The 16286-nt window shown below is 41.1% G+C and overlaps 1 protein-coding gene across 1 annotated transcript in view; it reads left to right on the forward strand.

The window, feature by feature from the left end:
• Nucleotides 1-4249: 4249 nt before the first annotated feature.
• The window catches only part of POGZ (pogo transposable element derived with ZNF domain), a 47948-nt gene continuing 35911 nt past the window's right edge, over nucleotides 4250-16286 (forward strand). Inside the window, exon 1 of the mRNA XM_082652037.1 lies at nucleotides 4250-4327. The gene's annotated coding sequence lies outside the window, so the exon portion shown is untranslated. The remainder of the gene's footprint in view (nucleotides 4328-16286) is intronic.

Here is a 16286-nt window from a genome sequence, read left to right on the forward strand (position 1 = left end):
AGAGACCTTCAATTGCTTCTTGCTGAAAGCTAATGAGGAATTCTTCTTTGAGAAACCCAGGCTGAAAACTTCCTCCAGCTATTTCTCACCTCCCTAGAATTTTCTGATCCCCTAGGAGAGCCTCAGCTCCTCTAAACATAAGGAGTTAACAAACAATATTCTTAAATACAATCTACAACAGCCTCCAAGTTCCCCATTTTTTATTTGACACTGGTCAAACATAGATCTTCACTTGTCCTTTATTTCACGATGATTTCCCTGCAAGCTAGGCATTTCCATGTCTCCTTCCCACTCCACATGTTGACTTCTTTAGACTCCCGGGCTCAGTGCAATCAGTTGTCAATCTTTTTGAGCTGGGAGATGCTCAGGTGGTGAAAATGTTTCCACTGTTTTTCTAGCTTTTCCAAAATGAGTAGCTCCCTTTGAGCTCTTGGTTTTGATGACCCTAAGTGTGTTCTGTAAGAGCGGGATGCTCATTTTTAAGGAAACCTGGCATTGGCCCCCACGAAGGAGTCAGAGATTGGGTCTGTACATTAACAAAGTGACAGCAGAGGAGCACCCATGGCTCACTACTTCAGAAGACATGTTGAAATCATTTGTGTCTCTGCCTTGACACTCTCCAAGTTACAGGTGGTTCCAATTTTCAGCTCGTGGCAGAAACCATAAGCCAAGGAAGCAAATAAGTGTTTCTATAAACTGTTGAAAAGAAACACTCTCCTGCTACCTAACTGTGAAATGCCCAACTTGGGACTTCCATTAACTTTTGACCTTCTTTCTTAGAAACCCATATGGAGAGGATTCAGTTTTTCTAAGTTGGCTACCGAAGACTTGGGTAGCTTTTTAGCAGCAGTATTAGGGTCCCAATTTCTTCAATATACCACACTGGATTGGCTTTCAGACCCCAGCCCAATATGTTATAGAGGTACATGTGAATTGATTTCTAGGGATTTAATCCAGGTTATTTGTTCTGCTGCTTTGGTTCTCCCATCATCATCAAGATGGTTCAAATACAGGAGACCACAAGTATCAGTTCTATTATTTCACTCTAGAAACTTGTGTGTTAGCAGATGACAACAAAATGTTCCAAGACTGTCCAAATGAATACAGGCTCTCCCTCTTCAGCTAGGAGAATACGTTTCTGGAAATGGGAACGCTAGCTATAAAGCCTTTTTTGAGATGCTCTGGTGTTGCAGGGTGGTAGAGTTTTCTTCAAATGCTCTGAACTTATAGACGTCTCTGCCCCTGATTTCTTCCAGCTATCAGTCATTCAACTGTTGATCAATCTTCCCAGGCTGTGGCACAGTTAGGATACCTTTTACAGTGTCAAAGAACTTATTCCATTCCCTGATTATCTGTTGATCTTTACCCTTGTTTCCTGAATTCTTTCCTCAAAGATGCCTCCAATCCCTGCAAAACTCCCATTTTAACATTCAGCAGGATATCCTTCCTTTATTTTTTTGTGGCAGGCATAGCACCATCACTCACACACATTTTGTTAGCCATTATGGGTCAAAACTGTCTCCCAGGGCACAAACTCAACTACAGAAAAATAGGTCACAGAGAAGTAAACAACATATTGCAGAACTCACTCAGCAGCTCCACAGCTCCCACCGTGGTCCAGGCCACCATCATCTCTCACCTGAAAATTGCAATAGCTTGCTAACCTTGCCCCTACCAGTTATTCTCTCCAAGCGGCCAGAGTGTTCCTTTAAAGATGTTTCTCAGGTCATGTCACTCCTTGGCTCAAAATCCTCCAGGGACTTCACTTTCACTAACAGTAAAACCTGAACTTGGCTTCACCTTCTTCAGGTCTGTGCTCAAATGTCACCTTAATGACAAAGCCTTCTCCAACCACCCTCTACCCCTGTACCACACTCCCAATTCCCTGTCCTGCCCTTTTCCCCATCACAGCACCTATCACCATATCACATATTATATATTCATTTATTTGTGTGGCAGATTGTATTCTCCAAGATGACCACAACAAGATTTCACATTCCACATACTTTTCTTACAATGTGATGTTTCTACTACTCCCTTTGAGAGATGTTTCCCATCCCTCTTGAATCGAAGTGGGCCTGTAACTGTTGTGGAAGCGATGCTATGTGACATCTGAGGCTAGGTCACAAAAAGCCAGACAACTTCTGCCTGGTCCTCTTGGGGCACTAAATCTTGGAACTCAGTCACTATAATATGAGGAAGCCTAGGCCACATGGAGAGGCCAACAGCTCACTGTTTTGACCAACAGCCCCAGCTTCAGTCCAAGCCAACAGTCATCATCAACTTCTAGACTTTTGAGGAAGCTTTTGAGATGACTTCAGCCTCAGCCACTGCATGAGACTCCAAGTGAGAACTGTTTAGCTTAGTCTAATCACCTCCCAGAACCGTGAGAGATAATAATAAAATTGTTGTGCTAACCCACCAAGTTTTGGGACCATTTGTTATTCTGTAATAGATATTGGAACAATTTATGTGTATATTGTATGTCTCTCCTCACTAGAGTATAAGTTTCATGAATTCAGGGACTTTGTTTTCTTTGTCGTTGCATTCCCAGCATCTAGAACAGTGCCTGGCATATAGCAAGTATTCAATAAATATTTGTCGAATAAATGAATACATGCATGATGCATTTTCAGTATGCTATGCTAATGGTGATTGGTCAGTGGTAGATGGTACAATCTGCTGGGCTAGAGCTCATTGGCAGAGAGCATAAGCTGGCACTTAGAGCATGCCAAAATATTTTTCACCAAGAATATTTCAGAGGCAAATGACATTATAATGAATTGAATTATTGCAGGAAAGCATAAAATAGGATTAGAGCTTCATGCAGAATGTCTTTTGATGATTGATTCCATAATCCCAGCATGGGCTTTTCCAGATCAGGTCTGGAACGGTTTCAGAAGAATTTTCAGAAGGCTCAGTGGTTCTTCCAATTCAAGTAATAAAGTTCTTCCTAAGAATGACTAGTTGAAATCCTTCTCGTGTTTTTGAGATGTATGAAATGGGATGATGAAAATGCGTGGTGGTGTGTGCATGCCCACGGGTGCACAATTTGGAATGCTTACCTCCACTGCCTATTTTCATTGTCTGGTGGTTTGGAGTGTGTACCTAGAGAAGGAATAAATGTGGTTGTGCATCTCCCCAGTCTTGCACCAAGTACCTTGATTTAGCATTTGGTTTGGAGCAAATATTTGCGTATTGCTTAAAGAGCAACAATATCCTCAAATATCTAAGGAAAATACTAAAATTTTATCATCACTTCAGGAGGTAATAAAGGAAAAAATTTCTTAGTTACTTGGAAAAGAGGTTAGTTTTTGTTTGAGGAAAAATAACAGGAGGATAGTCTTTAATGGACAGAGCAATTTCTTTGGGCCAGTCCGCCTCAGCCTTGATTGGAGCAAAAAGCACAGTTTCTTTGAATTGAAGATCTCTGCTGAGTCTATTCATCTCAAAAAAGTTTCCATACATGAACTACCTTAATAAGCAATCATGGGTGACTTCCTTCCAGAATCCAGAAGGGTTCAGGGTAAAAATGGCTTTTAAAAGTTCTTCACTTAAAGCTACCTGACCGAATGTCTCTTGAAGAAGAACGAGTGCCATTTTGATGCCTTTGTTCCAATATCAGTCGTTGGTGCCATTGGGTCTCACCATCTGGCCTGTGGCATGAGGTTCCCCTTTTGATTAGGTATAAGCCTTGAGTGGAAAGTGTGGAGATTCCCAAAATTTCCTTGGAAAGTCCAGGGAAGTATTTTCTTTGGAAATCCCATCTTTCTCACCAAAATTTAAATATTGCTTCTGGGCTAATTATTTTTCATTTCATTTTTAAAAAATTTTTATTTATTTATTTATTTATTTGCAGGCCCAGACAAACTTGACTAGAAAAGAAGCCCGGGCAGGGGTTAGGATGAGCACAGCACATGACGTGCCACGCGCTCCAACCAATTGAAAAACCACGAAAGGGGGAGGGCGGAAGTGACGAGCCGTATCCCTCCGCGGGGCGAGAGGGTCGGTGGGGGGAGTCGGCGTCTCTCTCCCCCGCGCCAGCTCCCGTACACGGAGCCGCATTCCTTGGCCCCCCCGCCCCCCTCCCTCGGGGCCCCCCCGCCCCCCTCGGGAAAAAAATCCACCCCAAATCACTCGAACCCGAGGGAGGTTTCCTTTCACCCTCGGGAGACGCGCTTTCAACGGTTCCCTCTTCTTCGTCTCCCCCCCAAGCCCCCGTCCCCTCCCTTGCTCCCACCCCCTTCTCCCGGCGCCGGGTGCAAGGTCCCTTTAAGGCGACGGCGCCTTCCTCGGGTCAGACTACCGGCGGCGACGACCACGGGAGGTGAGTGAGCGAGCGAGCTTTCTCTCTCCCCACCCCCCTTCTCCCGGGGGTTCCGTTATCTTTTCGCTAGGCGAGGCGTTCCGAAGCGAGACAATGAGAGGGGGATGGGGCGGGAGCGCGAGGGGTGGGGGCGGGGGCCCGGTGGCGCGCGCCCCCGCCCCCCTCGAGTGGCGGCGCGGCCCGCGGCGGCGGGCGTGGGGTGCGGCGCGCGAGCGCGTGTGTGAGTGCGTGCGCCCTGGGAGCCGCGCGGCGGGCCGGGCAGGCCCTTGTCTGCCTGCCGGCCGCCCCCGGCGCCTGCAGCGGCGCGCGCGCGCGCACTCGCGGTCCACGGCCCCGCACACACCCGACGTCCACACGCACACCCGGCGCGAGGCGTCTCGGAGGAGTGGGCGGGCGCGGGCGCGGGCGGCGGCCCGCTGGGGAAGAGGCGGGGGCGCGGGCGGCGGCGAGACGGCGGGGCGCGGCGGGAGGGGAGGGCGAGGCCGCGCTGGGGAGGCGCGCGGGAGGGGCCGTGGGCCGACGTCCCCCGGGGGTGGGGATGGTGCTCGGCCGTCCCCGCGCCACCCCCGCCGGGGAACGAGTGGGGCGCTCTTTTTGAGCGCGAGGAGGAGAATGAGTGATTGCTTAGTCTCTCCCTTGTGTTATGTAATTCCCGCTCGGTCGTATAGTACACCCGAAGCCTTAGTGCACCGCGGTTTACAAAGTCTCCTCCCCCGGCTCTAAAATTTTGGGGTGGCGCCGTGATTTATAAAATGGGATGTGGCGGAAAAAGCTTTATTTTCCTATGGTTATATCCTGCCGCGGTGGGCGCCATGTTTATCCCAGGGACTATTTTCTCTAGATTCTTAGCACCTTCTGAAAAGGAGTGATGTTGATCCACCTGCTTTCTCTCCATTCTGCGAGTTTTCCTGATTTCCTCTTCTGTCAGACGCGGGATTCTCTCAAATTGTTAATAATACTGGACGTTTCTCTCATTGTCTTGGATATTTTCAGCTCAGAAAAAGGTAGAGCTGGAAAGAGTAAGTCGTTTAGCCCAGATCTCTTTTTCGAGATGGAAATTGAGATACAGGTGTCCTATCGGAACAGCCGTCGTTCTGTTGCAGACTGTGGCCCAGCCCTCTACACTCTTTTAGAGACCTCCCACCGCAGCTCAAAACCCCACAGAAGTACAATTTCACTTTCAAAGGAATTTTCCCATCTAGATGAAGGGAAACGGCGGGGCCGGGGGGCGGGGGGGACTGCTTCTTGGCGAACGACATTGAATTTTGAGACCCCTTGCTTTTGGAACTGGGAATTGGACTTTGAACTACTTAGCACAATCGTTCTTAACTTCGGGGTGCATAAAAAGTACCTTGCAGATCGCTAAAAGTGCGGTTTGGGGGGGCCTCATCCCCAAGCTTTTTTGGATGGGATGGGGAGAGGGGTATCATCTCTACATTTTTAATCTGCAATCCTTCAGCTGAGACTGATTAGGGTAACCACCATATTGAGTTTTTGATCCAGCATGAAGGTGCGCAGACTATAATCTTCGAACAATTAAGTGGCAATCTATGCCCTTGATTTCCTTCCCCTTTCATATATTACGGTTATAACGTACCAGCTATGCTGATGTATCTCAAACTAAAGGAACTAACAGAATGAAGACTCTTGGGATGAACAGAATTTTGTTAGTTTCCACCCCCACCTTGAACCAGTGGCATAATCTAGAAAAGCAGTTCCCAGAATGTGGTCTGCTGACCCCTGGGAATCCCCTCAGGCCCATTCAGGAGAGCTTCGAGGTCATAACTGTTTTCAAAATAATACTGAGACACTGTTTATCTTTTTCACTGACATTTGCACTTATGATCCAAAAGCAACACTTGATAAAACTACTGCAGGAAACTCTATACTTACTTGAGAATGTCCTTGATGAAGCAGTAAAAATAATTAGTTTTATTAAATTTCAGCTCTTTAGTACATGTCTTTTTAATTTATAAGAGTCTATGACCAAATGGGAAGTGTGCTTGAAGCACTTAACACCGCCTGCTGAGGTAGATCTTTGTTATAAGGAAAGGCACTTGAGAGATTTAGTTGTGAGTTACTTGTTTCCTGGAACAGCATTGTTACTTGAAAGAACGACTGATAAACTACAGTTTTTGACACTTGAGTGTTTGTGGATGTTTTCTTGAAAAAAGTGTGAGCTTGTCACTTCAAGGAAAACGATAGTATTTGTTCCCAGTGATAAAAATTTGAGAGTGAAAATTAGAATTTTTAAAAAGTTGATACCTCAACCGTAACAACTTCCTGGTACTTGAAAGACTTTTCTTATAATGTCAGTTTTAATGACTGTGGTTTTTTTTATATTGTATGATGAAATGTGTCAATAGTTGGAAGATAGGCATAGTTCAGTAAATCTGTATTTTCCAAATGACCATTGCATGAAGTCACCATGAGTAAGAAATCATTTCAAAATTTAAGGTACATCAATGGATTTTAACATAACATTCATTGATAGGGTTTCAGGTTCCAAGATGCAGTTATCCTTTAAGAAACTATCATTTGTCTAGTTTTAGTACTATATCAATATACAAACTATCTGAAAAGGTTTTTAGAATACTTTTCCCTTTTTCTATCTGTGTGACAGCAGATCTTTGTTATATACTTAACCAGAACAACATAGAACCACAGACTGAATGCAGAAGCAGTTATGAGAATCAAACTCTTCTATTAACCTAGACATGAAAGATTTGCAAAAATGTAAAACAACGTTATTTCACTCTTTGGGGGAAAAATAGTAATTTTTAATTGAAAATGTTATTTAAGTTAACATGTAATGGGTTTGTTTTTGAATATACTGATAAGTATTTACATTTTTTATGATTTAATTTCTAATGTAAATATCAAAAGGTAAAGTCCGCATAAAAAAAAGCTCTTTGGGATCCTTAATAATTTTAAGGATGTAAGGGGGTCCCAAGACCAAAAACTGGGTCTGTCCTGTCCTTCTCCTTAAATCATCCAAATCTGTCTCCCTATAGAAACTTCTGGAGAATTCAGAAATGTTGGAGTTAATAATGGAAGAGGCAATGACTTGGGGAAGAATTCCAGAGCAAAAAAAGCTTAGTAAATGTCCCAGCCAGGATTCAAACCAGCTGTAACCTAGGGCAAGTTACTTGAACTCTCTAAACTTCGTTTTGCCCTTATCTGTAAAATGTATTACTTAGGGTATATAGTGAGAATTAATTGTGATAATGCAAAGTGCATAATGCCTGTTATTAGATCATAGTAAAATAAAATGTATTCCAGATAATGTTTCAGTCTTTATTCTCCATATATGTCTTTTTGTTGAAAGTGGAGATTTCTGATTTAAATTACAAACCCTAGAGCTGGTGGTGTCTTTGTCATAATATCAGTATGGTAAGACTTTGATAGATTCTTTGGCAATCTGGTTTGTGATAATAAGCCATATCCACAAAAACGTATTTTTACATGTAACTCCAGAGGAGGAGAAAGGACTAATGTTTTACTAGTATTTGGCAGAGTTAAATGAAATTGAGTAGAAATGGAATTTAGACAACATACAACTGTCAGTGAAGAAGAACTTTTCTTGGGAGAAGAACTGAATATTGTACCCTTTAAAAATAGGAAACTTAGGGCTTCCCTGGTGGCGCAGTGGTTGAGAGTCCGCCTGCCGATGCAGGGGACATGGGTTCGTGCCCCGGTCCAGGAGGATCCCACATGCCGCGGAGCGGCTGGGCCTGTGAGCCATGGCCGCTGAGCCTGTGCATCCGGAGCCTGTGCTCCGCAACGGGAGAGGCCACAACAGTGAGAGGCCCACGTACCGCGGAAAAAAAAAAAAAAGGAAACTTAACTGCTCACTTCAGTTGTTGTTTTAGTAAAGAACCCATAGTGAATATATTTGGGTTCTTCTTGATAGGAGATTTGCTGCCAGATAAGTGGAAAGTATTTTATGTTTGAGAATATTAGGCAGATTATTAAGACTATTTAAGAACCCATTGTGAATATTATATGTGAGGTTCTACAGCAGTTACTGTGAGGGACAAAATGGGCCATACGGAAGACTGGGTAAATAAATGCTTCTTATTACAAGTTTAACAATAATTAGTTTTATAGCCATACTAAGTATTCAGCCCTGTAGGTTTTCTGGAATTAATCCCTTTTAAAGTCAAAAATTGAAGTAACTTGAATGCAGATTTTTTTGAGGATTATTATTGTTTATTTCTAACTCAGGAGCAAGAGAGTGGTATTCTTAAATTTGTTGTTTAAGACATTTTTTCTGTTCCAAATGTTCTTTTTATCTTGATTTATGTATGAGTGGGTATGCGCTAGCAGTGAATTGAAAATGTTAGATACTGAATTCTTCATTCCTGGAGTTTACTTTAGAGCTATAAAAGAACCAGACAAATTAAAGGAATTCAATGCTTCAAGAGCCAAATCTGTCTGGAGAGTTTTGGTAGAAAACATGTTTTCCTAATCTTATTTGAGGTGAAGATAGGTAGACATTTCTGCCCATTAAATACTTCAGAGGTAGATTGACAGTTGTAACTGAGGGATTCTTTTTGCTGCTTTTAAATAAGATTGTATAAAGAGTCTCTTTGTATCTTGCTTTTCAGTTATGTAGGCTTTTACTGACTAGCTGATTTTATAGGACCTGAGTATAAGGTAGACTACCATATTTGCCAGCATTTAAGATACAATTCAGTCCTCGCTAGAAAGGTATGTATCTGGTACACCCATATTATGGATGGAAAGATGAATGCCAAAGACTTAAAGACTGTGGGAATCACTAATAGTCCCGTGTGAGTTGCAGTGTTGAGTAAAACCTACTGAGTGCACAAAAATCACGTTACCAGTGTAATTACTGCTACAAAATACAGAAACCAGATAGGTTACCAAGATGTCAGATAATCATGATGCGTTGATTAATGGAAGACGGCAGTGTTCATCTCATCTTACAGTACCTCCTTGGTAACCTGTATAACTCAACTTCGATTTATTTTTTTCTAACATTTAATTATGGTGCAACATCTTTAGAAATGTGTATATATAACCTATGTGAAAATTGCTCCTAGAAATGAGAATAAGTTAACAGAAAATTCAACCCATGAGGCTACCAGTTTGATTTAGTAAATGGCAAAAAGAAAATGGCAGAATATAGTAGAACAAAATATCACAACCACGATATGAGTAGGTAGTTATTCCCCATTACTTTTTTTCTTTTCTTTTTTAAATTTCAGCTTTATTGAGGTGTAATTGACGTATAAAATTGTATGATGTTAAACTGTACATCATGGTGATTTCATATACATAAATATTGTGAAAGGATTCCCCCCCATTCAGTTAATTAACACATCCATCACCTCACATATTTATCTTGTGTGTATGTGAACATTCTACTCTTTTAGCAAATATCAATTATAGTGTTATCAACTATAGCCACCATATTTTATGTTAGATTCCCAGACCTTGTTCCTCTGATCACCCCAACTTTTTATTTTAAGAAAATTTCATGCGTGTAAAAAAGGTGAAAGAATACTACAAGGAGTATCTACAATGAACCCACCACCTAGACACAACGATTTTTTTTTCATAAATTTATCCATTTATTTATTTTTGGCTGCGTTGGGTCTTCATTGCTGCGTGCGGGCTTTCTCTAGTTGTGGTGAGCAGGGGCTACTCTTCACTGCGGAGCGGGGGCGTCTCTTGTTGTGGAGCACAGGCTCTAGGCGCACGGGCTTCAGTACTTAGGGCTCGTAGGCTCTAGAGCACAGGCTCAGTAGTTGTAGTACACAGGCTTAGTTGCTCCGCGGCATGTGGGATCTTTCCGGACCAGGGCTCGAGCCCACATCCCCTGGATTGGCAGGCGGATTCTTAACCACAGCGCCACCAGGGAAGTCCCGACACAACCATTTTTCATGTTGGCATATTTGATGTCTGTAAGAAAACGCCAAAATATATATTTGCTGAACCACCTGAAAGTCACAGTCATGATACTTCCACTGAACATTTCATGCATTTGCTAAGAATAAATACGTTCTCCTACATAACTCTAATACCACTATTCTTTCTAAGAAAATTAAAAATAATTTCCAAATATCGTCTTGTATCTAGTCTATATTCAAATGTTCCGGTTCTCCCCAATATGTCATTTATAGCTTTTTTATGAACCAGAATCCAGTAAAGGTTTACATGTTGCATTTTGTTACATCGCTTTAGTTTCTTTCAGTCTGGTTTAGTCTTCTCACTCTGTGTGGGCATGCATGTATATATACATGTGTGTGTGAGATTGACATTTTTAAACTGTGTTAGTAGTTTTATAAAATACTCCATATTCTGCACTTGTCTTATTTCCTTTTAAAATGTCCCACTTTTTGGATTTATCTCATTATTTCCTTGAGGTGCTACTTAACTTATTCCTCTACTGCTGTATTTCCTAAAAACTGTAAGTTAAATTTAAGTGCTTGGTTTGATTCAGGTTAAACATTATTGTCAATAGCTTTTGTTTGTTTACAAAAGAATAAGCCACAGACCAAACAGCTGATGACAGAGTTTGTATTATTGGCTAACATTTTTCTGTTTAAACTTATTACTGTCATAACTTTTGGCTTTGAGACATAGAGCTACTTCCGTAATTTTAAGTTTAAGCATAACAATAGGACTTTGAGAAGGACCACAGAAATAAGTTTGCATCGTGTCATTTTGGTTCACTGCCCTCTGAGAAAATGATTGGAAAGTTGAAGAGGCAATAAGAGCTGATATATTTAGCAAAAGCAACCCACAGAGGAATAGTAAAGGGGTGAAAACCAGAAATTTTAGAAATGGAGATTTTGGGACTTTGGGAAATTATTTTCACCAAGATTATTTACCAGTTAATACTGATAGTAACCATAAATTTACAGAACTAACATCATAATGCTAAAGTTTTATAAGGAGAAATTACGTACCTAGGCAGGAACAAGTTTCACAGGTAGATCATTATAGGGTGAAACAAACTAGATGTATATGAGTTTTATAAAAATGTTTTTACTGTGTTAAGATGTAACCCTTTGAACAATTCATAGGGATCTTGTTCTCATCTTTTCTGTTGCAGAGAGGATAAATTATTTTAAAAAGAAATGAGAAAATTAACATAACATTGTAAGTCAACTATATTTCAATTTAAAAAAAAAGAAATGAGAGTTCTTTATGCATAGAACGTGGGATGATTTTTTTAAAAATTTTCCCCTTCAGAACATGGATTCAGTTTGATCAGGGTTTCTCAGTCTTGGCACTATTAACATTTTGTGCCAGATATGTCCCCGTCTGTCTCGTGCATTGTAGGATGTTTAGTAGCACCCCTGGCCACTTGCCACTAGATAGATGCCAGTAGCACCCTTCCCCAACCCCACCCCTAGTTATGACTACCAAAAATGTCTCTAGACATTGCCATATGTCTTCTGGGGGCAGATTATTCCTGTTTGAGTATTACTGAGTTGGATAAAAGCCACTGGCATATGTGGATTCCTTAATGATCTAGGTTTCCCTTTATATAACCTATGTACAGACTTTGAACACAGTTCCCTTCTGCAGATATGCTGCACAGCTTGGACTGTGCTTAGTATATGTTGGAGAACACTGGAATATGATGACATTTTTTAGCTCTATTGGAAATTTTATTGAAGCTAGAAATGAGCTCTTCATTTGTAAGGTGTAGGTCTTTTGCTTTATCTCATCCCCCTCCCATCTCCCAGTTTGCTTGGAAAAGAACCTTATTAGCTGTGTGTTATGGGTAAAGTTTTTGTTAGGAGTAGTTGATAAATTTGATATTTTTGAGGTGATCTGTTTATATCTTGGCATTCAAGAAAAGACAGTCTTTAAAAAAATAGTTACTGGGGACTATATTCAATATTTTGTAATAACCTGTAAGGGAAAAGAATCTGAAAAAGAATATATATATATATTATACATATGTATATTACATCCATATATATTTTATATGTATGTATGTATAACTGAATCACTTTACTGACACAACATTGTAAATCAGTTGTACTTCAGTTTAATAAATAAGAAAGACATGGTTCCTGTCCTCTCAAATATTTCAGTCTAGTAGTTAAGGGAAGAATGTTGAATTGAGTATCTTATATGTTAGTTAAATATGAATGTTCCTGTTGTTTCAGAGTATCAGCTGAGGGCCCCAAACTAAGAGTCATAGGAGCTAAGCAACCCCACATTATAAAGTATGTTACGGTGACTTCCCTGCCAGTCCAGTGGTTAAGACTCCATGCTTCCAATGCAGGGGGCGTGGATTCGATCCCTGGTCAGGGAACTAAGATCTTGCATGCCCTGTGGCATGGCAATAAATAGATAGATAGTAAGTTACAAGACTATCTCTGCAGGACTTGTAAATTGGGTAAGTCAGAAGCTACTTAGGCTAGTGTTTGGAAAATTCGCCATTTCTTTGGAAGTTAAACATACACTTATCCTGTGGCCCAGAAATTCCTCTCCTAGTTATTTATCCAAAATAATGAAAACATATGCACATACAAAGACTTGTGCCCAAATGTTCATAGCAGGTTTATTCATAATAGCTGAAAAATTGAAAACAACTATCTGTCAACATGTGGATGGATAGTTTATCCATAAATGGAGCACTACTCAGTAATAAAAAATGAACAAACTACTGAAAAATGCAACAAAACATAGATGATTATGTTAAGGTAATGAAGGCAGCCTCAAAAAAAGTTACTTGCTAAAGGGCTTGGTTAAACTACATGCTGTGTCCTCTTTGTTAATCTTTGATCTTAAAAAAATTTTTTTAACTATATGTAAATTCTGCATATAGAATTTATAGGGAAAGGTTGGAAAAAGAGTGGAAGTAATGAGAATTAGTTAGTAAAGTTTAAAAGATTGAAACATCTCCAGTAAGAATCTCAGGAGAAAATAGAAGTTTGTTTTAAGTTTCTAAGACAAGTCTTACTTGTAGATTTGGAATTTTTCTGCCAAATGACATAGAAGCGAAATTGAAGGTAGCTGACTAATAGTTGGGGGTTGATATGGAGATAATTTTACGTTTAAAATGAGCAGAGAGACATCCCTGTGGTCCAGTGGTTAAGAGTCCGCCTTCCAATGCATGGGACGTGGGTTCGATCCCTGGTCCGGGAACTAAGATCCCACATGCTGCAGAGCAGCTAAGCCTGTGCACTCTAGAGCCTGCGTGCATCACAGCTAGAGAGCCCTTGTGCCTCAACTACTGAGCCCACACACTCTAGAACCCTCACGCCGCAACTAGAGAGAAGCCCACGCGCTGCAACGAAAGATCCCGCGTGCTGCAACTAAGACCCGACGCAGCCAAATAATTTTTTTTTTTTTTTTTAATGAGCAGAGAAGTCACTAGCATCTAGACTGCGATCTTGGAATATCATTCCACACGGAAAGGAATCAGGGCTCCTTAGAGAAATGGCTGATTCTAGGTCTGGGGCAAGAATGTATGAGATGAGCCTGAAACTTACAGCCAGGATTTTATCAAACACAAGGGTTGTGTCAGAAGGACTCAGGAGCTAACTGAGAAGTTCCCAGTAGCCAAAATAGGACACTTTGAGTATCAATAAGGATAACTGCAGTGGATCAAAACATATCAAATATGTTTAAATTGATGTGTCATATGATGTGATATAATGATAGTTTAAGAACAAGCTTATTGGACTTCCCTGGTGGCGCAGTGGTTAAGAATCCGCCTGCCAATGCAGGGGACACGGGTTCGAGCCCTGGTCCAGGAGGATCCCACATGCCACGGAGCAACTAAGCCCGTCTGCCACAACTGCTGAGCCTGCGCTCTAGAGTCCACGAGCCACAACTACTGAGCCTGCATGCCACAGCTACTGAAGCCTGTGCATCCAGAGCCTGTGCTCTGCAACAAGAGAAGCCACCGCAAAAAGTCCATGCACCGCAACGAAGAGTAGCCCCGGCTCACCGCAACTAGAGAAAGCCTGCGTGTAGCAACAAAGACCCAACATAGCCAAAAATAAAATTAATTAATTAATTTTTTAAAAAAGAACAAGCTCATTGGTCACTTTGAGGAACTGCTAGTAAAACAGATCATTATTTTGAAAACTGGTAAATAAAGGGAAAGAAGCAAGATGGAAAGAGTCGAGACTTTTACTATATGAACTGCACCGCTGGGTAACCAAATAGTAGATATGTTTTGTTTTTTTTTTAAATCAAGGTGTTTCAGTTAATAAATGAAAAGGGAATGATAGATTTAGAATGACTAGATCAAGGCATTGAGCCTGGATAGAAGGATTCCTGTTGGAAGAAAATCCTGCCCTTGTGAGTAGTCTTGGGGGAAAAAAATGTTAAACCTGTCTCTAATCATGTCTGTAGATCCAGCTATCAATTTCAGGATATACAGAGGCCAGAGGCATATATTAAATGCCATGTGTATGTAATCAACAATATCCAGACTGTAGAAATTGCAAGAGGTGACCTGGTTCTTCAACAGATAAATTACAAGGTGGGGGGAAAAAGATGAAGGAAGATCTATAAATTAAAAGAGACCTGGGCTTCCCTGGTGGTGCAGTGGTTGAGAGTCCACCTGCCAATGCAGGGAACACAGGTTCATGCCCCGGTCCGGGAAGATCCCACATGCCACGGAGCGGCTGGGCCCGTGAGCCATGGCCACTGAGCCTGCGCATCTGGAGCCTGTGCTCCACAACGGGACAGGCCACAACAGTGAGAGGCCCGCGTACCGCAAAAAAAAAAAAAAAAAAAAAGAGACCTAAGAAACTTACCAAATAATCATAATATGTGGACCTTATTTGAATCTGAACCAAACAAACTTTAAGAAATATGTTATTTAAGACATCGAAGCAACCTAAATGTCTATCAACAGAGGAATGGGTAAAGAAGATGTGGTAAATATATACAATGGAATATTACTCAGCCATAAAAAAGAATGAAATAATGCCATTTGCAGCAACATGCATGGACCTAGAGATTATCATACTAAGTGAAGTAAGTCAGAGAAAGACAAATATGTGATATCACTTATTTGTGGAATCTAAAAAAGGATACAAATGAACTTACTTACAAAACAGAAGCGGACTCACAGACTTCAAGAACAAATTTATGGTTACCAAAGGGGAAAGGTAGGGGGAGGGATAAATTAGGAGTTTGGGATTAACATATACACACTACTATATATAAAACAGATAATCAACAAAGACGTACTATATAGCACAGGAAACTCTACTCAGTATTCTGTAATAACCTATATGGGAAAAGAATCTGAAAAAAAATGGATATATGAATATGTATAACTGAACCACTGCTGTACACCTGAAACTAACACAATATTGTATATTAGCTATATTCCAATATAAAATAAATTTTAAAAGAAATGCGGCGTTTGAGAGAATTTGAGATTTCAGTGTTGACTAGATATTTGATATTGAGACTATAAATCTTTTAGGCATATTAATGGTACTATGATTTATTTATTTATTTTAAAATTTGGCCATGCAGCTTGCGGGATCTCAGTTCCCCAACCAGGGATCAGACCCAGCCCCAGCAGTGAAAGCACTGCGTCCTAACCACTGGCTGACCAAGGAATTCTCTATGATTTTTCTTTTTTTTGGTACATGATCTTTTCGAGTCCTTATCTTTTAGAGCTACATAATAAAATATTTATAAATATGATATTAGAGATTAGTTTCAAAATAATATGAAGAAGAGAGGGCATAGATGAAACAAGATTGGTTGATAATTTTTGAAGCTGGGTGATGGATACATGTCTACTCTTTTTTTTTTTTTTTTTTTTTTTGCGGTATGCGGGCCTCTCACTGTTGTGGCCTTTCCCGCGGCGGAGCACAGGCTCTGGACGCGCAAGCTCAGTGGCCATGGCTCACGGGCCCAGCCACTTCGCGGCATGCAGGATCTTCCCGGACCGGGGCACGAACCCGTGTCCCCTGCATCGGCAGGTGGA

Source organism: Grampus griseus (genome assembly GCF_964374135.1).
Source record: "Grampus griseus genome assembly, chromosome: 1".
Taxonomy (NCBI): Eukaryota; Metazoa; Chordata; class Mammalia; order Artiodactyla; family Delphinidae; genus Grampus; species Grampus griseus.